This window comes from Elaeis guineensis, chromosome 5, assembly GCF_000442705.2.
Source record: "Elaeis guineensis isolate ETL-2024a chromosome 5, EG11, whole genome shotgun sequence".
NCBI classification, from domain to species: Eukaryota; Viridiplantae; Streptophyta; class Magnoliopsida; order Arecales; family Arecaceae; genus Elaeis; species Elaeis guineensis.
In genome coordinates, this window is record NC_025997.2 from 68,731,565 (window position 1) to 68,756,106 (window position 24,542).

Genomic DNA, 24,542 nt, shown 5'->3' on the forward strand with positions numbered 1-24,542 from the left:
TTTCAAGATCTAACCCTGAAACCCTAGATCTGGTTCCATCAACAGGACTATTTGAGTTGAGCACGATTCGAATGATCTAATCAGGGTTGACAGTTTAACCCTGAGTCATCCTAAACACAGAGGTCAAAAGGATGAATTATACAGTAACCATATTCATGTAGGTTCTGAGTGTTGCGATTGTGACTATTCGACCTATCCAGTCATCGGGTACCATTGCTAGATGGTCACTTCGATTAGTACAGGAATTGGTTCCTGTGCTACCGGCTTAGGTTCAAACCTGCGGGGTCACACACATTAGAGGTTCTTATCTGATCTGATGGCTGATGAAGAGTCCTAATACTCATGGACTATGAGTCCTATGTGTCTGGGACTCTATGATCAAGAATCAGGATTCTCTGATCATAAGTCCCACATATTTTGGGTACCAGGGTCAAGAGTCCCACTGATTTGGGACTCTTCGATCAGGGTTACATATCGATGAATTCTGATGCCCGATTGCCCATCGAATTTAGACTCAATATTTATGAGAGGTTTAATTAATGATTTGATCACTAATTAACTCAATTTGATTGAGTAATTAATTTTGGATCAAGTCCAATTGAATTAGATTCGGTTGGGTTTGACCCGATAGGTTAAGAGTGACCTAATCGTCGAGATGGTTTGGTCTCTGATTTGATCAGGAGTTGGGCTTAATCAATTCTTGATTTGATTAGGATTTTATTAAGCTTAATTAAGCCTAATTAAGTTAGATTTAAATTAGTCTAATTGGGCCTAACTTATTTGGTTCAATTAGGTTGGTCTAAATAATGAAACCACCTTGACCCATTCTTCCTGCGCCACCTCACTTCCACTGCGCCCATTTGAATTCACGAGAAGGAAGTTCTCATGAATTTTTTCTCATGCAAAGCCCTCCTCACACCCTACTTTAATGCGCCAAATGAGTGGATAAGGATGATTGGTTGACCATTCAAATTCAAAACAAAGTTTGAATTTGAATGAGCAACAAATCTTAGCGCCTTGACCTTATCCTCTTTTAGCATCCCATTTATTACACAAGAAAATGTTTCTCATGAAATCACTCATGCACAAATTAAGCCATGCCCTCCTCTTCTCATGCCGTTAGTGGATAGGGATAATTTGGTTTCCATTTGAATTCAAAATTTGATTTGAATTCAAATGTGCAATTACTCATCTTTATCCTCTCATGTGGATAAGACGTTTGACATTGTTTTAAAAGGAGGAGAAGAGTGGGGCGTGTGCAAGAAAAATTTTGGAGAGAAAATCTGGGCGTGAAGAATCCTTGTGTGCAAGGTGAAGGTCAATATCCTTCCGAGAGAAAAAGAAAGAAAAGAAAGAAAAAATATGCGCAGTGTTTCAGTGAGTTCTTCAGGGTTTCAGCTTGGAGTTCGGGAAGTGAGAAGGTGAGCTACGAGTGTCGTGAGCCCTCCAAATTTTAGGAAGATCTTCAACATCCTCTCAAGCATGTCTGTTGATAATCTGGAATGTCTGAAGAATCGACAGACATCGATCGAAGGAGTTCGATCAGCATCGATCGTCAAAAGGGCTCTACAACGAGCTAGCACTCGTGTGAAGTCGATCAGACCGGGAGCTTCATGTGGATGATCTACAGAGGCCAGACACACTATGTGGCTACATCGTGATGATCAGACTCTCTCGATGGTGATCAGATTGTGGCGATCTACTACTCGCACAAAGGTATTGTGTTCTGAACACATTACAGTAAAGTGTTTACTGTTCAAATTTGAATTTCAAATTTAAATACATGCATGCTATATATCATATTTAGATTTTAGTGTAGGATAAATTTTTATTAATTAATTAGATTAATTAATAATTTTCACTATAAAATAGTGATTTTGAAAAAGTTTTAAAATTATCATTTTACCCCTACACTGAATTTTTCCCACAAATGGTATCAGAGCAGGTTCTTAGATATGATATATATATTTGCATGCGTAGATTAAGTTGTAATCTAAAAGTTTAAATTTGAAATTCAAAATTTAAACTTTGAATTTTGAAAGTTGTTCGAAATTCAAAATTCAAAAATTTGAAATTCAAAATTTAAAATTTGAATTTTAAAATTTGAAATTCAAAATTTAAAAATTCAAAAATTTAAAATTCAAAATTTAAAATTTGAAATTTAAAATTTGAAATTTGAAATTTGAAATTTGAAATTTGAAATTTGGTTGAAAATTCAAATTTAAAATTCAAAATTTGAAATTCAAAAAATTTGAAATTTGAAATTTGTTTGAAATTCAAAATTCAAAATTTAAAATTTAAAATTTAAAATTTAAATTTTAAAATTGGTATATTTAGATATACTTGATCCAAGTAGCAAGTAATCGAATTGGGTTGGTTGCCATGGCCATCCGGTCATAGGAGAAAAGTAGGGTTTAAAGGCCCTCTCTTCCCATTCGATGGGGTCTCCTATGGTGGTAGGGGTACCGATGTGATTATATCCCATACAGATGAAGCAGCGAAAGAAATATTCTTGATTTATTTTGATTGAGTTATTTTCTGTTATGTAATTAGCAATAGGATTGCTATTTATGAAATATGCTGATATATTTGTGTAATAAGTCAACATATTTGGTGAACAGAAAATAAAACCTTTCAAATTTAAAAATTATTTTCAAAATACCAAACCCTGACCCATCAGCCCAAATACTTAATTAAAAGAATTAAGTGTTATCTAGTAGGTCTAGAATTATGAATTAAGACCTAAGACAATTGCATAAACTTGTGGGTCAATGGGTTAGATGGATTAGGTCCATAATTGGGTTAGACCTAAGGTTAGCATAAAGAAATGGACTAAATTAAAGTAATGGATCAAATCTAATCAAAAGTTGAATTAGATTAGGTCAAGGATACTCTAGACTCAACTCCAATAGTTGTAGTTGAATGGGTCCATGTCTTTAACTAGACCAAGATGGACTTAATTCATGGCTACGCGGTGGAACCCTATTTACTAAGTTGATCAAATTAAAACTAATGAACCAATTGGTGTCTAAGGTAAGTTTGGCAGTTTGACCAGTGGCTTTTAAGCGGGAGCTACTCGCAGTGATTCGATCTCTGATGAGTTAATGGCTTATCCCCACCATTGATCTCACTTACCTGGCCAACCTGATGAATTAGGTTTTGATTAGATCACTTGGTGATAAGGGCTCACCCATGTCATTAGGTAAATCAGTTTGACTGATTTAGGTGCTCCTAATGCCAGCTTTAAGTAAATCCTTTTTTAATCTGACTTGGTGAAGTCAATGGGAGGATTGAAATTGGTTGGATATTTTTTTCTTATCTATTCTTTAATAAAATCCTCAAAAATTATTAGGACCTAAAAATGATTAAGTTTTATTGATAACTAAGTCATAGCCTCCCATTAAGTGAGTGATAATGAGTCCATTAGTTTAATAATCATTGGAGGCCCAAAGGCCTGGTGCTTATTGACTAATGGAATTATCATTCATCGTATGATAATTTGGTTTGAGTCTTTCTGATGGTGGTTAGGTTGGCCGACCAAAGTCGGACTTGATCATTTATTGGTCCGATTCACCAAATCAAATCATATTAATGGTTGGACCTAACCAGATTTTTTCAGTGGAGGCCAAAGCCTACTGATTAGGTTCTGGGGCAAAATTAATTACTAGAAGTTGTTTAGAGAAACAACTGGTTATGAACCTACCCATAGATGCACATGGGTTGACCAACCAAAGTTGGGCTCGTGTGTAGTCTGTGTGGATTCTATTACCCACTAAGGAATTAAAGTAATTCCTCAAATTGGAGGTTGAGGCTACCAATTCGTAAAAATACTGGGAGAAACTTTAGACTAAAGTCCAAGTCTTTAGTATTAATAATTTATGTACTAATATAGATCTGATTTTCCTTTATGCAGCTATGGCCACTACCCTGTCGCTCCGATCATTATTAGATAATGACAAGCTCATGGGACCTAATTTTGATAGCTGGTATCAAAAATTAAAAATCATCCTTGAGCATGAGCGGATCCTTTATGTAGTAACGGATCCGGCACCTGAGGAGCCAGCCCTGAATGCTAGAGGGACGGTCTGAGACACTTACTAGAAGTGGCTCAACGACCGCACCAACGTCCGGTGCATAATGCTGGCGGTAATGAATGATGAGTTCAGTCACAGGTTCGAGAACGTCTAGCCACAGAAGATGCTTCAAATATTGAACGACTCTTTTGGCATGCCTAACGATGTTGAAAGGCACAAAACTAGTTGTGCCATTTTCAATGCTCGGATGAGGGATGGAGCCTCAGTCACTGATCATGTACTGTAAATGATCGAAATGATTGAGCACCTAAGTAAACTGGATTTTCTCCTACACGAGCAGCTCGGTACTGATGTGATCCTTAATTCTCTGCCCAAGTCCTTCCTTCCCTTCCTTACTCATTTTTAAATGACAAAGCCTGCAGTGAACTACCACGGCTTGTTGGGGTTGCTGCAGAACTTTGAGAAGGATCACCAGCTCCATAAGGAGTCGGTGAATGTTATGGGAAGGTCTTCTTCTGGTCGTCGACCCTTTAAGAAAGGGAAGAAGAACAAGAAGAAGAAGAATAAGAAGGTGCAGCTGCATGCTGGGACGTCTGCACAGGGTCAGACCAAGAAGCACAAGCCCGACCAGAGCCAGGTGGAGTGCTTCTTTTGCAAGAAGCAGGGGCACTGGAAGAGGAACTGTCCTTTATACATTGCCTCACTGGACCCGAACAGGCCAAAGAAGAAGCAAGGTACTTATATGATAATATCTTGCAACTTTTTCACTTGTGATACTACTGCCTGGGTATTGGATACCGGAAGCCCTTATCATATTTGCAATTCGATGCAGGGTCTGCAAGTCAGTAGGAGATTTGATGAAGGCGAGAGGTTCCTGAACGTTGGAGATGGAAGCAAAGTTCCAGTTCTAGCATTAGGAATCATGAACCTTATAATCAATTCTCGAAATATAATTTTGAGTGAATGTCACTATTGTCCAAGCTTTTTATTAAATATTATTTCTGTAGGCCTTTTAGTCATGAACGATTATCAATTTTTAATAAAAAAAAATATTTGCAATATCATTTTGAATGGTGTTACAATGTTTATTGGACAACTTTATAATAGAATTTACTTTCTATCACAACCTGTTAAGGTGGTTCAAACCTCCGGTAAATGCCCTAGAATAGATAATATATCAGAAGTCTACCTTTGGCACTGTAGGCTAGGTCATATCAATAAGTACAGGATAAACAGGTTGGCTCAAGAAGGAATTCTTGAATTAGGTGATTGTGAATTACTTCCAACCTGTGGGTCATGTCTTCTTGGTAAAATGATCAAGTTACCTTTTACTGGAAAAGGTGAGCGAGCCAGTGAACTCTTGGCTCTGGTACATTCTGATGTATGTGGACCCATGAGCTCAAGTGCAAGAGATGGATATTTCTACTTCATAACCTTCACAGATGACCTATCGAGGTATGGGTATGTCTATTTAATGAAGCATAAGTCAGAGTCATTTAAAATGTTCAAACTATTCTGAAATGAGGTAGAAAAATAAACTGAAAAGTGTATTAAAACTTTTCGATCTGATCGAGGAGGTGAATACCTTTCCAATGAGTTTCTGACGTATCTTGGGGAGAATAGAATTTTCTCTCAATGGACTCCTCCTGGAACACCACAGCATAATGGTGTATCTGAAAGGAGGAATCGGACATTGTTGGATATGGTTCGATCTATGATGGGATTTGCTGGTCTGCCGACCTTCCTCTGGGGATATGTGCTCGAATCGACTTGTTACCTTCTAAATAGAGTTTCAAGTAAGTCTGTAAGCAAAACATCATATGAGATATGGATAGGACATAAGCCAGTACTCTCACACCTTAGGATTTGGGGGTGTCCGGCTTATGTTAAACATTTAATTACGGACAAACTAGGACCTAGGTCTGACAAGTGTAATTTTATAGGATACCCAAAAGAGACCAAAGGGTATTATTTCTACCTGGTTGATGAGCAAAAGGTGTTTGTCAGCCTTAAGGCAATCTTTTTGGAAAAAGAGTTCCTTGGTGAAGGGACTGTTGCCTCTAAGGTCGAACTTGATGAAGTTCGACAGGTGAAAAAATCGACACAAGTTGCTGAACCTGAATCAGATTTGATTAGATCAGATCTGGAGCCCATTGTTCAAGCACCCTTAAGGCGATCTAGTAGAGTACCATGTCAACTGGACAGATACTATGGTTTCTTGGTACGGGACGACGATCCTATCAAACTTGATGAAAACGATGAGGATCCGATCACCTACATGGATGCAATGCAGAGACCCGACTCTGAGAAATGGCTAGAGGCCATGAAATCCAAAATGGAGTCCATAAAGGTCAATGATGTGTGGACATTGGTTGACCCACCCGAAAGAGTAAAACCATAGGATGTAAGTCTTCAAGAGGAAGAGGGGCGCAGACGGAAAGATGGAAATCTATAAAGCTCGTCTGGTTACCAAGGGATATCGTCAACGTTATGGTATAGACTATGACGAGATGTTTTCTCCTGTGGCAATGCTCAAATCCATTCGGATTATGCTTGCGATAGCTGCCCATCTGGACTATAAAATCTGACAGATGGATGTGAAGACAGCTTTCCTAAATAGAGAGCTGGATGAAGAGGTGTATATGATACAACCTGAAGGATTCACATCCACTGATGAGTCTAAGGTGTGCAGACTACAGAGATCCATTTATGGACTTAAGCAGGCATCTCAAAGTTGGAACATATATTTTGATAGGATGATCAAGACGTATGGCTTCGTTAAGAATGGAGAATAGCCCTGCATTTATAAGTGGGCTAATGGTCCAGTAGTGGTATTTCTTGTATTGTATGTGGATGATATTCTCTTAATCGGGAATGATGTCTCTGCATTATAGGGAATAAAGATTTGGCTGTCATCACAGTTCTCCATGAAGAATTTGGGAGAAGCTTCCTACATCCTAGGGATGAGGATCTATAGGGATAGATCTAAAAGGTTGCTTGGTTTATCCCAGTCTATGTACATAGATACTATGCTGAAGAGGTTCAGCATGGAGAATTTCAAGAAAGGCTATCTATCGATAGGCCATAAAATTTCTCTCTCGAAGAGAGATTGTCCGACAACACCTCAAGAGAGAGAGCGTATGGGTAGGATTCTATATGCTTCGGCAGTGGGATCTATCATGTACGCCATGACATGTACACGACCAGATGTGGCATACTCACTAGGGGTAGTGAGTAGATACCAATCTAATCCAGGGGAGAATCACTAAAAGGTTGTTAAAACCATCCTGAAGTATTTAAAAAATACTAAGGACCAGTTGCTTGTTTATGATGAATCAAACTTGAGACTTATAGGGTTTACAGATTCTAGTTTTCAGTCTGATCACGATGACAGCAAAAGTGTGTCAAGATTTATTTTTTCCCTTAATGGTGGGGCTATCTGGTGGAAGAGTTTCAAGCAACACACAGTGACTGATTCAGTTTGTGAGGTGGAGTATGTCGCTGCATCAGATGCTGCCAAAGAAGCGGATGATCTAATCAAGGTTGATAGTTTAATCCTGAGTCATCCTAAACACAGAGATCAAAAGGATGAATTATACAGTAACCATATTCACATAGGTTCTGAGTGTTGCGATTGTGACTATTCGACCTATCTGATCGTCAGGTACTATTGCTAGATGGTCACTTCGATTAGTACAGGAATTGGTTCTTGTGTTACCGACTTAGGTTCGAACCTGCGAGGTCACACACATTAGAGGTTTCTATCTGATCTGATGGCTGATGAAGAGTCCTAATGCTCATGGACTATGAGTCTTATTTGTTTGGAACTCTGTGATCGAGAATCAGGATTCTCTGATCACGAGTCCCACACATTTTGGATACCGAGGTCAAGAGTCCCACTGGTTTGGGACTCTTCGATCAGGGTTACATATTGATAAATTCTGATGCCCGATTACCCATCGGATTTATACTCAATATTTATGAGAGGTTTAATTAGTGATTTGATTGCTAATTAACTTAATTTGATTGAGTAATTAATTTTAGATCAAGTCCAATTGAATTGGATTCAGTTGGGTTTGACCCGATTAGGTTAAGAGTTGACCTAATCATCGAGATGGTTTGGTCTCTGATTTGATCAGGGGTTGGGCTTAATCAATTTTTGATTTGATTAATATTTTATTGAGCCTAATTAAGACTAATTAAGTTGAGTTTAAATTAGTCTAATTGGGCCTAACTTATTTGGTTCAATTAGGTTGGTTTAAATAATGAAACCACCTTGACCCATTCTTCCTGCGCCACCTCACTTCCACTACGCCCATTTGAATTCACGAGAAGGAAGTTCTCATGAATTTTTCCTCATGCAAAGCCCTCCTCACACCCTACTTTAATGTGCCAAATAAGTGGATAAGGATGATTGGTTGGCCATTCAAATTCAAAACAAAGTTTGAATTTGAATGAGCAATAAATCTTAGCGCCTTGACCTTATCCTCTTTTAGCGCCCCATTTATTACATGAAAAAATGTTTCTCATAAAATCACTCATGCACAAATTAAGCCATGCCCTCCTCTTCTCATGCCCTTAGTGGATAGGGATAAATTGGTTTCCATTTGAATTCAAAATTTGATTTGAATTCAAATGTGCAATTACTCATCTTTATCCTCTCACATGGATAAGATGTTTGACATTATTTTAAAAGGAGGAGAAGAGTGGGGCGTGTGCAAGAAAAATTTTGGAGAGAAAATCTGGGCGTGAGGAATCCTTGTGTGCAAGGTGAAGGTCAATATCCTTTCGAGAGAAAAAGAAAGAAAAGAAAGAAAAAATATGCACAGGATTTCAGTGAGTTCTTCAGGGTTTTAGCCTGGAGTTTGGAAAGTGAGAAGGTGAGCTACGAGTGTCGTGAGCCCACCAAATTTTTGGGAGATCTTCAACATCCTCTCAAGCACATCTGCTGATGATCCAAAATATTCAAAGAATCAGCAGACATCGATCAAAGGAGTTCGATCAGCATCGACCATCGAAAGGGCTTTACAACGAGCTAGCACTCATGTGAAGTCAATCAGACCGGGAGCTTTGTGTGGATGATCCACAGAGGCTAGACACATTGTGTGGCTACATCGCGATGATCAGACTCTTCCAACGGTGATCAGATTGCGGCGATCTACTACTCGCACAAAGGTATTGTGTTCTGAACACATTACAGTAAAGTGTTTACTGTTCAAATTCGAATTTCAAATTTAAATGCATGCATGCTATATATCATATTTAGATCCTAATATAAAGTAAATTCTTATTAATTAATTAGATTAATTAATAATTTCTACTATAAAATAGTGATTTTGAAAAAGTTTTAAAATTACCATTTTATCTCTGCACTGAATTTTCCCCACATAGATGATTGTTCTTATTTTGTAATATATATATAAATTATTTATCAATAAATAAAAGTTATTTTGGCATCGTTCATCACAAAGTTACATCTTCTTTTCTAAAACTTTTGTGTTGTGATGAAATCCTTAAAATTATAGAGTATTCGATAAAAGAGGAATTATCATATAGTTTTTAAACATGTTCGTGACCAAATAATACATCATTAAAGGATGATGATGTTTATCGAGTGAAGGTTGTTGTTTGCCATATAGGTTGGTTGTCCTCTTAACCAAGGAGTGTAGAGACATTGGTATGGCATACAGATAAGATATAGGAGTACATCATCACTGAACAAGTGACTCACCTACTGAGTGCTCTGCTGTCAAGAGCAGTTCGCGAAGCATATGAGCATAAGTATCTCTTAGATCAGAGATCACCATAGTGACTTGTAAGTAACTCATATGCTTTGGTGCCGGACTATCTACATTTCTAATATAGTAATAGAAGGCTACTAGGTACAGTCAAGTATTTGTGAAGTCTGTGTGTGGATCAAAATAGAATTGATCCCTCTAGATTATAGGAGCTGATGCATCACTGTATTTCAATTTAGTAAAATTTTGATCAGGATAATCCATGTGATAGATTGAAAAGGTTGGAATACAAGGTGGATGATCCTTTAGGGTTGACAGTTTAATCCTTGATCGTCCTAGAGCATTAAAGGTTAAAGAGATGAATTATGTAGTAACTATATGCATAGGTTCTTGAATATTGTCTTACAAATATTTGATCTATCCGAATGTCAAAAATCATTGCTAGATGGCAACTTTGATTAGTATAAAAAATAGTTTCTGTGCTACCGGCTTAGTGTTCGAACACATGAAATCACGCACAAAAGTTAAGCAACGTAGGAAAAAATTGACCTAAGTCTATATGTTCAATTTGAAAGTACATGATTTAATTGAATAAATAGATGAAGTTGATTAAGAATTAAGTTATGGGTCATACGGGATTAAACAATTGACTATGTCTAACTTATACTAGACATGAGGTTCAGGTTTAATTTCATGGATGAACAAGATTTGATCTATGATCCAAAGAGTCTATGAGAGATTGGATTTAAGTGCTAATTAATTTTAGATTAGATTTGATTTAGTTACACTTAATTGAGTTGAAAATCTAAGTTAGACTTTATTCTAAATTCTAAATAGTTTGGGATTGATAGTCTATATAAAATTGATTCGAATCAGGTTCAAATTGGATTCAAATTGATCTATATTTAGATTAGATCCTTGGAGTCAATTTTTATTGCAACTCTCTCTTCTCATGGCCGATCAAGGGGTGGTGGGTTGCTGCATGGTGCCACCCCACATTTGGGTGTAGGCGTGGGTGCATGAGGGCACCTAGTTAGGTGCCAATCTTTTCTCCTTTTGGACTCCTTTGATAAGTTATGCATTAATTTAAAATCTATTTAAATTAAGAATCCTAGTCTTATAGGTCATAGAGAATCATCTATAAATAGGAAGGACCTCTAACTATCATACCATAACATTTAGATTGTATGTTAAGGTGAGAAAGAGAGAGAAGAGGTATGAGAAGGAGTGGGCATCCCCTTGGCGTCACCCTTGCTTGGGCATCCCATCTTCTCCAAGGTGTGGAGGCTCTTTGGGCATCCCCTCTTGCTGGTGTGAGGTGTCACATCAAAGATTCTCTCTCCTCCCTTGTTGCCTTGTGAAGGTGCTTCAATCCAAGGATTTATTCCACTTTTCTACGAAGCCTGACGTGTGCATGAAGTAGAGAATTTGTACATTCAAACCTTTGTGAGACTTTGGATTCAGAATCTTTTGGAGATTTGATCCCTATTCTACTGTAAATCAAGTAAAAGATAAAATATATGTTAGATTATTATAGAAAATTTTTTAGATTTTTCCTATTGATCTGTTTCTGAATGGCCTATTTTTCTTAATCTGGTATCAAAACCAGGCTTTGATATATAGATGCATAACTGATTTTTTTTGATTGATTTATATATTATAAATGATTAAAATTTTATGCTAGATATTAAGTTTAATTTAGATCTATTTAAATAAAATTTATGATCTGATTTTAATTAGATTTTATAAGCCTAATCAATGGTTAGTTAAGGTTTGTTATAAATTTGTTATAACAGAATTTTATTATTGCAGATTTTTATTTAAATAATAATCACTTTTAAAATTTATTTTAAATTAATTTTAATAAATTTTTTTATTATTATTTTGAGATGAAAGTTAGACTTATTTTAGATCTAAATTGAATCTATTTTGATAGAGTTTTAGATCTGATTTCTATCAAAAATCTACATAACGTCGAAATAGATCCAACCAGAAATTTAATCTTTATGTGTTTATATGTATATCTAATTAATTTTTTATATCATTATAGATCTGAATTTAATATTTTATATCCTGTATAAATTAAGTTTCAAATCTAATATGATGTATATAATGCATTAAATCTGATTAGATTAGATGAAGAACATGGTTGATATGATCAAAGTCATGTTCATGCTTGCTTTGTTTTGACAAATTACGTATAGATATGATTTTATTTGAAATTGAATTTTAGATCTTAATAGCTTAGTACTCGAATTGATGAGATCACCAGACCATCCGATCATAAGAGGAAGAAGGGATTCATGTCCCTCTCTTGCCCATTCAATGGATTCTCTTATGATGTATAGGAGTATCACTGTGATCCAGTATCATAAAGAAGAAAAAAGAATAGATTTTTATAAATTATATTTAACATAAATAAATTTAGATTAGATCTAAAGTGATTGATAACTCATTACAATAAAATAAATTTAGATATAAAAATTATTTAAAAATCTAAATAGCATGTTACATAAGATGTAATTAGAAGTGATCTAAAAATAGTCATGATACATATGATGTATATGAGAAGTTTAGATCATACTTATATATGTTTAATTATTAAATATTAATATAAAAATTAATTTTTATGATATGAAGCATATGGTATGCTTCACATGAAATCCTAGTAGAATAATTATACAAACTGAAACATACATTTTACATACTTAATTTGAAATTAAGTTTTAAAATGATCTAGATTTAAGAATTGAAGAATTTTAAGACACCACATAAATCATTGGGCAATGAGTTAGCATGAATCAGATCCTTCTAATGGACTAGACCTATGGTTAGAAATATATATAAACTAAATAGAGAAATTGGTTAAATCTAATCAATAGTTGAATTAGATTAGGTTAGAATTTTTCTAGATCAATCTCAATAGTTGAAACTTAATCAAGTCCATATTTTTGACCTCATTAAATGGACCATGATCATGTCTCACTAGTTGAGCCTGAATCTTTTGATGGATCAAATTGAAACTAATTAACCAGTTGGTGTCTAAAGTAAATTTGGCAGTTTTAATCAGTGGCCATTAATTGGTAGCTACTCACCTAAATGGCGTCTATGACGAGTTAATGGCATATCCCTCCCATCGATCTCACTTATCTGGACAATATAGTAGATTATATTTTGATTAGATCACTAATCGATTCAAGCTGACCCATGCCATTGAGATAAATCAGTATGATTGACTTAGGTGTCTTTAGATCAGCTTGTATAAAGTCTTTTTCATGACTTGGTAAAGTTAGTGGTAGGATTTGTGACTTGCTGATCAATTTTTTTTCTTATTCTCAAAGAATTAAATCAAATCTTTTAAATTATTAGATCCTTAAAATGATATAGTTATGGGGATAACTAGTTCATAGCCTCCCATTAAGATATGTGATAATGAGTCCAATATTCTAAATAGGCATTAGAGGTGCCACACACCCGGTGTCTATTGGATATTGAAACTATCATTCATCATATGACCATCTTGTTGTGGCCTTCAGATCAATGCTCAGGTTGGTCGAGCCACAGTCGGATCTGAACATTCATTTATTGGATGCACTTAGTATAATCATATTAATGGTTGGATCTTATCAAGATTTTTAGTGAAGGTGCCACACGCCTGCTGAAGAGATGCCTAGGATGAAACCTAATTGTTAGAAGTTGTTTAGAGAAATAATTAATTATGAACCTATCAATCGATGCACTAGGGTTGATCGAGCCACACTTGGGCCCGAATGCATTCTGTGTGGATTCCAATACCCACTAAGGATTAATGTAATTTCTCGAATTGGAGGTAGAGACTATCAATTTGTATAAAATAATGGGAGAACCTTTAGACTAAAGTCCATATCTTTAGGATTAAAATAATTCATATACTAATAGATTTATGTTTCTTCTTTTCAGTTATGGCCAATACACTATCGCTCTGTTTGTTGTTGGACAGTGACAAACTTATCAGACCCAACTTCGATAGTTGGTATCAAAAGTTGAAAATCATCCTGGAGCATGAGAGGATCCTGTATGTGCTTATGGATCCACCACCTGAAGAACCTACTGTCAATGCATCCTGTGCTGTGAGAGACACTAATTTGAAGTGGCTCAGCAACCGCATGATGGTGCATTGCATTATGACGACAGTAATGAATGACAAACTTAGCCATAAGTTTGAGGATGTGCCACCAGATGATATGATTCAAATATTGAATGAATCCTTCAACACCCCTAAAGATGCGGAGGGATATAAAATCTCTTACACTATGTTCAATGCATATATGCGAGAGGAGGCATCAGTCACTGATCATGTATTGTACATGATCGAGCAGATTGAATGTTTAAGCAAATTTGACATTCCATTACATGAACAGTTGGGTAAGGATACTATCTTGAACTCACTACCGAAATCCAACTTATCCTTCTTGAGTCATTATAGAATGACTAAGCCTATAATGAACTACTATGATTTGCTAAGATTGCTGCAGATGTTCGAGAAGGACCTTCAGCTCCAGAAAGAGCCGATGCATGTAGTGGGAGGTTCATCTGCAGATCATTGATCCTTTAAGAGAGGAAAGAAGAAGAAGGTGCAAAAAAATTGCACCATCGATCCTAAGCCAAAGCAGAGCAAAAGTTGAAAGTCGTTAAGAGTCAGACAGAATGCTTCTTTTACAAGAAGCTAGATCATTGAAAAAAGAATTGTCTAGCATATATAGCTTTTCTTGATCCAAATAGGCCAAAGATCAAAAGAAACAAGTAATCAGTTGCTTCACAAGGTACTTATGTGGTGACTCTTTGTAATTTTTCTATTTGTAATACTACTACCTGGGTATTGAATATCCAAAGTTTGATTAATATTTGTACTTCATTGTAGGGACTGTAGGTCAGTAGAAAATTTAAAGAAGGTGAGTGATTTTTGAATATTGGAGATGGAAGCCTTATTACAGTCCTAGCTTTAGAAACTATGTAGCTTATTTTTGAGTCTAATAGTGTCATATTAGATGAGTATCATTATTGTCCTTCTTTTTTAATGAATGTCATTTCTGTAGGCCTTTTGGCCAAACTAAGTTTTTAATAAAAGATGATTTTTATGATATCATTGTGAATGATACTACAATTATATGTGGATAATTAAAATATGATATATATATATATATTATCACAGCCTATTGGTGTAATGTACACATCAAACAAATACCCTAGGATAGATAATATCAGTAATTTCTACCTTTGGTATTATAGGCTAGGTCATATGAACAAGAATAGGATTGTTGGTGCAGAATTTTGCTGACGTCGGAGAAGCTGGAGTCGAGGGGATTGCATCCGCCACCAGGCCTGCAAGGGAAGTCTAAACCAGAGTTGGAGGTGCTCCTGCAAGACCCTCCGATGCTCAAGTCAGTACTCTGCCTCAACAGAAATGGAGCACTCGAATGGGATTTTAGCAGAGTTTCGAGATAGAGTTTTTAGCTTAGAGAAGAACGTATCTTAGGGTCCTTTTTTTAGATGGAGAGCGTAACTGATTGACAGCGACGTCTGTAACTGCCTGGTAGTGGATCGTTCAGAGCCATGCAGAGTTTGTTATGAAGAGTAGTGGCATCAGTGGGCCATTTAGAGCCACATGGAGTTTGTTATGGAGAGTGGAGTGGTGTCAGTGGGCCGTTTAGAGCCACGTGGAGTTTGTTATGGAGAGTGGAGTGGTGTCCATTATCGCGACTTGCCAGAGAGTGGTGGGGCCACATGGAATCTATTACAGAGAGTGAAATGGGGTAGTGGCCATTGTCGTGACTTGCCAGAGAGTTCGGGCCTGACGGCTGAAGCTTGGCTGGGATGTCTGATGGAGCGGAATGGCTCTCTGTCTCTGTAATCTAAGAGAAGCTCGGATATTTTCGAGGTTGCTGACGAGTCTACTGTTGTCGGGTGCCTTGGGCGCTGATGCTGCAGGTGGAAGTCATCTGCTGTAGAAGCTCGAGTGGAGACTTTCTGTTGGAGAAGTCCGAAGAGTCAGATTGCTAGAGAAGTTCGCTGTATTTTGCCTAATGTAGAAGCTCATCAGAGGACTATCTGCCAGAGAGGTCCAGTTTCATGAGGAATCTAGCAGAGGGTCGACCGATAGTGGAGTTCGGATGGCGTTGTGGAGGTTCATCCATTGGAGGAGTCTTGAGGATACTGTGGAAGGTCGAACGTTGGAGGAGTCCGAGATTCAATTCTGCTGTAGAAGTTCGGACGGAGTCTGACTCTTATAGGAGTTTGGATGAAGTTCGCTTATTGTAGAAGCTCGGACGAAGGCCAATCATCGTAGAAGCTCGGATGGAGACTTCTTACTGTAGAAGCTCAGACGAAGACTGGCGGCTGTGGAAGCTCGGATGGAGACTTCTTATTGTAGAAGTCCTGCTGCTGGAGAAGCTCGATCATTGACGAAGTCTGAAAGAAGTTCGGAGTAGAGATCCTACTGGTGGAGCCCATCCGTTGTAGAAGTTCGTCTGGGATCCATCCACTGTAGAAGTTCGGATGGAGTCTGACTCTTGTAGGAGCTCGGATGAAGTCCGCTTGCAATAGAAGTTCGGAGTAGAGTCGATCGTGGCTGGAAGAAGTCTGGAAGAGATTCGAAGAATAGTCGATCATTATAGAAAATCGGCTAATAGTGAAGCTCGAAGAGCATTTGGAGCAGTCCGGTAGATGAATGGAGGAGCTCATTATCGGAGAAGTCCGGATGGTATTATGGAAGCTCGGACGGTCGGGAGAGTTCAGAATGACGCCACACAAGGTCGGAAGCCGGAAGAGCCCTAAAAGGGTCGGTATTTTATGAACTTCAGCTGAGGTTATTTTATACCCAACACCAGTCCGCCTACTTTCGAGTTCGAGTTCTGAATGAAGAAAGTACAGAGAAATTTTCACAGCCGAAGTTGCCTCCCTCGATTTTCGTACTCGATTGCTTCCAGATATTTTGGCGTTTGGCACGCTGATGCTGGAGCCTTTTCAAATCGAGGCGATCCGAAAAGATTTTTTCGAAATTCTTGCTGGAGCATTGCTCTAGGTATGGTACAATAATGATTCTGTCAGTTGTCATCCACCTTCAGCCGCCTGCCACGATGAGTGGGCCATGCGGTGGTTATAGATCGGCCAGTTGGAAGGAAGCTCATCCTGGCTCGCAACTCAGGCCGACCACGATCGAGACTGGTCGAAGAAATTCTCCAACCTTTAGAAGCAGCTGCAGGACGTCGAGGCGAACTACAATGCCTATCGAGTTGGCTAGTGCGGGCAAGTAGACGACTATCGAAGGAAGCTTAAGACGGCGACCGATGAGGTTTCTCTCCTTCAGAGGCAGTTGTCTGAGAGAGTTCAGGCCATCTCTGCACAAGGCTCCGACGAGCTCTGCTCCTTGAGGGGGACCATGGAAGAACTGTCTGTGGCCCTTGGGCAAAGGAAGGCTAAATTGCAGCAGCTGAAGATTCAGCTATCCTACGAGCAGCAGATGGTCAAGGATACCGAGGCGGAGTCTGAGGTTCTGAGGAAGAGGCTTTGGGAGTCGGAGGGTGAAAGCCGGCAGTTCCACCAAATATACCGGGAGATGCTTTTAAAGAAGAAAGAACTGAAAGAAGTCAAAAATTTAAAGCAATCCCTAACAATGACTGAAACTGAGAGTTCGAAGTCAGAAGAAGCCGAGCTTCCTTAGAGCTTCTTTTACCTTTTGTTCTTCCATGTATTCTTTCCTTTTCTTGTCGTTTTTCTTTTTTTGCCTTCAAAGGCTTTGTATTGCACACTTTACTAATGAAATGAAAAGGAATTTTCTCATTACCTCATCTATTCTTGCTTTGAGTTGTTGTTTACCGAGCTTCTTTCATTTTTTATCTTGTTCGATGTCGACATTGTTTGAAGATTCCTGATCGTCGCCGTGTTGATTTGCCCTTTTTGTTCATGACTGAAGATCTTTTTGAGGCCACTCGAGTTTGATGCTTCCTCCCGGTGCTCGAGCTTGGGGGTCCGAACTTCTCGTTACCTTGAGGAAGTCAATTTTCTCCTGCTAGTGTTGGGTTCCCTCTTAGAGACTGAGGGTTTTTGACAAGAGTCTCCTTCCTCGTTGAGACGAGGTTCCTTGTGTCTTTGATGTAGTTTATTTTTTCCTTATCACTGGTGTAGCTCGTCACTTTCTCTTTTTCTCTCTCTTTTTTTTGTGTTTGAGTGAGGGTTTTTTCTCTACTCTTAACGGAGTTGTAGGGGTGTAGAGGAGCCGTTGAGGAGACTTTCTCCCTTATCCGATCTTGAATGACCAGGTCTTCATTTGTGTCAGGATGAGGTTCTCCTCCTGTTTCTGACATAATTAATTTCAGCTTATGTTAGGATGAGATTTTCCTCTTATTCCTAACAAGACTGTGGTGGCACGTAAGGGCCATTGCAAGGGCCTCTCCCCCCATCCGGTCTCTAAATAATCGGGCCTTCGATCTTGCTCATGTTAGGACAAGATTCTCCTCCTGTTCCTAACATGACTGTGGGGGTGCATAAGGGCTGTTGCAAGGGCCTCTCCCCCCATCCGATCTCTAAATAATCAGGCCTTCGACTTTGCTTATGTTAGGATGAGGTTCTCCTCCTATTTCTAACATGGCTGTGGGGGCGCATAAGGGCCGTTGCAAGGGCCTTTCCCCCCATCCAGTCTTTAAATAATCGGGCCTTCGACCTTGCTTATGTTAGGATGAGGTTCTCCTCCTATTCCTAACATGACTGTGGAGGCGCATAAGGGCCATTGCAAGGGCTTCTCCCCCCATCCGATCTCTAAATAATCGGGCCTTCGACCTTGCTCATGTTAGGATGAGGTTCTCCTCCTGTTCCTAACATGGCTGTGGGGGCACATAAGGGCCGTTGCAAGGGCCTCTCCCCCCATCCGGTCTCTAAATAATCAGACCTTCATTTGTGTCGGGATGAGATTCTCCTCTTGTTCCTGACACACTTAGTTTCGATTGTCTGAAAGAGCTACTCCCTGTCATTACAAGCTCATGCCAAAAGAAAAGATATGCGAATATGAAAGAAACTTTTATTTAAGGCAAAGTTATTGGTAATACATTTGTAGATTTTTTGAATCCCATAGTCGCGGAAGGTCTGCTTCCCGTTGGGATCCTCCAGAGATGGTGTTGATGATCCCGATTGGAGGTCAATCTTCAGGCTGTTCCTCCCTCCATGATGGCTCCGGTTGTGGCAGGGCCCTTGGCCGATCTTTCCTACCTTCAGACCAGTGTCGAATGAATCTATCGAGCCGACCTCATCTGATGAGCTCCTCGATTTTGTCTCGAAGTTGAATACACTCCTCCGTGTCATGGCCGTGGTCACGATGATAGAGGCAGAACTTGTTAGGGTTGCACTTCCTGAGGTGTGTGCGCATCCTTTCTGGCCTTGACAGCTGCTTCCTGACCTCCATCAGCATTTGAGCTTTTGGAGCATTGAGGGGGGCGTAGCTATGGAATCTTCTTGGTGGAGAGCTCTGTTGAACCTCGCGGTCCGAGCTCCTCTGCCTACGAGCTCGGGGGTGGAGTTCGGACACGCTTGTGTCTGGAGGGAGTTCGAGAATGTGGTCGAGCTTTACTCGACTCTTTTTCAACTGCGGGCTTGCTGGAGTCACCCGCCCGTCGCTCCTTCGCGGCCTCCTCATCCTTCAGCATGAAGGCTTCCTCTGCTCGGGCATATCCTTCAGCCTGAGCCAGTAGATCAGTGAAGTCCTTGGGATACTTCTTTTCCAGGGAGAACAGAAGATCGTTCTTTTGAAGACCGCTCTTCAGGGCGGCCATTGCAACTGATTGGTCCAAATTCTGGACCTCCAATGCGGCGGCATTAAAATGGTTGACGTAAGTTCAGATGGATTCTCCCTCCTTTTGCTTGATGTTGATGAGGGACTCCGAACCTCTCCGGGGATGCCAACTGCTGATGAAATGAGCAACGAACTGGTGGCTCATCTGATCAAAGGAGAAGATAGTATCCAGCTTCAGTGTCGAGTACCAATTTCTTGCTGCTCCCTTTAAGGTAGACGGGAAAGCTTGGCACAGGATGGCGTTTGGCGCGTCATGGAGCAGCATCATTGTCTGGAAGGCCTTCAAGTGGTCAACCAGATCCGAGGTCCCGTCATAGCTCTCGACTTGGGGGAGCTTGAAGTTTGGCAGGATTGGTTCCTACATAATCATTTGAGAGAAAGGAGGGTCAGTACAGATGTCCTCACCGTAAGCAGTGGGAGTATGATGGAGCTCTTCGATCTGCTGGTTCATCTCCTGGAATCTTTGATCCAGGAGGTCCTCTCGACTGCGAATCTCGAGGGTCTTCTGGTAGAACGGAGGTAGGGATCCTCAAGGGGTGGAATTGTGATCGGATGAAGGGCTCTCTGCCTTCTGCTTCCCTTTTTCGGAGAAGACAGGGCGACTGGCCCAAGTGGCCCGCCCAGTCGTCAGATTTTGGAACTCTAACGATGCTCTTTCCAGCCGCACTGATGCCTGCGACTGCTGCGGCTGCTGCTACATGGCCTGCACTACTTCGGTGAGGTCCCTGACCTGCTGAACCAGCAAGTCAAACTGCTCCATGCTGACTGTCGTTGCCAGAGGAGGAGGAGCCTAAAAAATTGAAGATGAGGTCGGAGCTTACAGATCTCACCGGGATCTGGCCGCGGAAGCCGTGGATCGCTTGGTGGATGCCTTTCGGGGAGGCATCAGGTGGAGATCTGACGGGAGAAGGAGAAGAAAATGTCGAAGAAGATGATCGAAGACAGTCCCGTCGAGTACTCCTTCAAGAACAAGGGTCCTGCGAAGACACAGGCCCTTCCTCTAGTGCCAATTTTGTTGGTGCAGAATTCCATCGACGTCGGAGAAGCTGGAGTAGAGGAGATCGCATTCGCCGTTGGGACCTGCAAGGAAAGTCTAAACCGGAGTTGGGGGTGCTCTAGCAAGATCCTCCGACACTCAAGTCAGTACTCTACCTCAACAGTAATGGAGCACTCGAATAGAATTTTAGTAGAGTTTTGAGATAGAATTTTTAGCTTAGAGAAGAACGTATCTGAGGGTCCCTTTTATAGATGGAGAGCGTAACTGATTGACAGCGATATCTATAACTGCCTGGTAGTGGGCCGTTCGGAGCCACACAGAGTTTGTTATGGAGAGTAGTGGCATCAGTGGGCTGTTCAGAGCCACATGGAGTTTGTTATGGAGAGTGGAGTGGTGTCAATGGGCCATTCAAAGCCACGTGGAGTTTGTTATGGAGAGTTGAGTGGTGTCCATTGTCGTGACTTGTCAAAGAGAGGTGGGGCCATGTGAAATCTGTTACAGAGAGTAGAATGGGGTAGTGGCCATTATCGTGACTTGCCAGAGAGTTCAGACCTGACGGCTGAAGCTCGACTGGGACGTCTGATGGAGCAGAATGGCTCTCTGTCTCTGCAATCTAAGAGAAGCTCGAATATTTTCGAGGTTGCTGACGAGTCCACTGTTATCGGGTGCCTTGGGCGCTGATGCTGCAGATGAAAATCATCTGCTGTAGAAACTCGGACAAGGACTTTCTATTGGAGAAGTCTGATAAGAGTCTGATTGCTCGAGAAGTCCATCTGTATTTTGCCTGATGTAGAAGCTCGTCTGTTGACTGTCCACCAGAGAGGTCCGATTTCATGAGGAATCCGGCAGAGGGTCGACCGACAGTGGAGTTCGGATGGCATTGTGGAGGTTCGTTCGCTGAGAAGTCTTGAGAACACTGTGGAAGGTCGAACATTGGAGGAGTCCAAGATTCAATTCTATTATAAAAGTTCAGACGGAGTCCGACTCTTGTAGGAGTTTGGATGAAGTCCGCTTATTGTAGAAGCTCGAACGAAGGTCAATCATCATGGAAGCTCGGATGGAGACTTCTTACTGTAGAAGCTCGGACGAAGACCGACGGTCGTGAAAGCTCAGATGGAGACTTCTTATTGTAAAAGTCCCACTGCTGGAGAAGCTCGGTCATTGACGAAGTTCGGAAGAAGTTCGGAGTAGAGATCTTGCTAGTGGAGCCCGTCCGTTGTAGAAGTTCGTCTGGGATCCATCCACTGTGGAAGTTCGAATGGAGTCCGGCTCTTGTAGGAGCTCGGATGAAGTCCGCTTGCAATAAAAGTTTAGAGTAGAGTCGATCGTGGCTGGAAGAAGTCTGGAAAAGATTCGGAGAATAGTCGATCACTGTAGAATATCGGCTGATAGTGAAGCTCAGAGAGCATTTGGAGTAGTCCGGTAGATGAATGGAGGAGCTCATTATCGGAGAAGTCCGGATGGTATTATGGAAGCTCGGATGGTCGGGGGAGTTCAGAAAGACGCCACACAAGGTCGGAAGCCGGAAGAGCCCTGGAAGGGTCGGCCTTTTACGAACTTCGGCTGGGGTTATTTTATACCCAACAAGGATAGATAGATTAATCAAGGAGGGTGCCCTTGAAATCAATAATTATGAATTATTGCCGACCTATGAATCCTATCTACTTGGTAAGATAATCAAGTCACCTTTTAAGAAAAAAGATGAATGAGCCAGTGATGTTCTAGATCTAATATATAGTGATGTATGTAGACTCATGAACATAGCAATCAGAGGAGGATACTATTACTTCATTATATTTATAGATGACCTATCGAGGTATGGGTACATCTACCTTATGAAGCATAAATCTGAATCATTGGAAATGTTCAAATGATTTCATAGTGAAGTAGAGAATCATACTAGAAAGAGTATTAAAACTCTTTAGTCAGATCGAGGAGGTGAATACCTCACCAGTGATTTTCTAACATATCTAGAGGAGAATAGGATTCTCTCACAGTAGACCCCTCCTGAAACACCACAACATAATGGGGTGTCTGAAAAGAGGAATCAAATCCTGTTAAACATGGTTTGGTCCATGATGAGGTTTGCAAATCTATCAATCAATCTCCTTTTGGAGATATGCTCTTGAAACTGTCTGCTATATTCTAAACAAGGTTTCGAGTAACTCTGTCGATAAAACTCCATATGGCATATGGATAAGGCATAGGCCGGTACTCTCACACCTTAGGGTTTGAAGATGTCCGGCTTATATCCAGCATTTAAAGATAGATAAGCTTGGAGTAAAGTGTGATAAATATTTATTCATAGGGTATCCAAAAGAAACTAAAAGATACTACTTCTATCTCACTGAAGAATAAAAGGTGTTCATCGACAATAGGGCAATCTTTTTGAAAAAAGAGTTTCTTGGAGAAGAAACTAATGCTAGCAAAATTGAACTTGGTGAAGTTCATAAGGTAGAAGAATCAGCACACACAGAATCGAATTTGATTGAAGAATCAAATTCGAAGCCTGTAGAGACACTATTAATGAGATTCGGTAGAGCACTGCATCAACCGGATAGATACTATGATTTTTTGATCTGAGATGGTAATTCTATCGATCTAGATGAGAACAATGAGGGTCTAATCACCTATATGAAAGCCATATAAAGGCCCGACTCCCAGAAATGGCTTGAGGCCATGAAATCTGAGATGGAGTCTATGGAGATCAATAGTGTATGGATACTAGTTGATCCGCCCAAAGGGATAAAATCTATAGGTTGCAACTAGATTTTCAAAAGAAAAAGAGGAGTGGACGGAAAGATGGAGACCTATAAAGCCCATCTAGTTGCCAATGATTACCGTCAATGTTATGGTATTGACTATTGTTGGGTTTTGGTGATGTAGCAGAATATGAATTTTAAAATTTTTAACATACATTCAATAATTGAAAACAAAGTTTAACAATTAAACTAGTCCTCCAGAACATAAAATCTTAGGAACTCCTTGATGATTACAATCAAATGAACAAAAACATATATATCAGGAAGAGACCAGAAGTTATATACCAATGAGAAGACCACGATCTGGTAACTTTGATATCTCTATGAGACTTTAAAGTAGAAGTCCTCCAACAGTAATCCATATGGGACTGTTCAGGGCTCTTCCCAACTCGATATGGTGCTACAGCCTTCTTCACAAGCTCACTGCCGATCGTCCTTCATAAGAACTGGTTGTACCACTGTTTGTATACCTTCATGACCTCCACTAGGACCTCTTTAGAATTTTTTTTTCAAAAGATCTCACCGAACACAAATCAGATTTTATGTTCAATACATGAACAATCTGATTTTTAGGACAAATATCTCATGCTTTTCATTTTCTCTCTTTCCTTCCTTTCTATTTTTCTTTTCCTTTTCATTATCTTTTTCACTTCAGATTTTTTTTACCTCTTCCTTATCTAATCCTACATCCAAACTATTTTTTGGATGATTTTTATGCCATATGGGATTCCCTTATACAAGGAATGAAGGGGCACCACATAAGACACCAAGGGGCACCAACTGTTGGCATCCCATCTTCCTTACATGGTATCCATTAATTTTGTTCATAGAATTCAAAGGGATGGCATAGAAACAGAAGGGATTAACTAGTAGAAGGACTCTTCCTTTGCCTGAAAAAAATTATAACGCCAACTGTTGACGCATGGGAAAGGAATTAGCGTGAGATACCAAGAGTGCTTAATAATTCAAACTCTTCCATAAACTCAATGCATATATGAAAGGCTATCCAATTTATTTGGCAATCAAACTCCTTGTCAGAGAAGGACTCTTTCTTCTCTTCTATGCTGATAATCTCAAGAGATATCTCATGTCACAAAGATTTAAGAAACACATAGAGAATATGAAAGAAATTAAAAGTTTTAAAAGAATTGGACTCTTCCACTTCTCATCGCATAAATGTGTGGTGTCCCA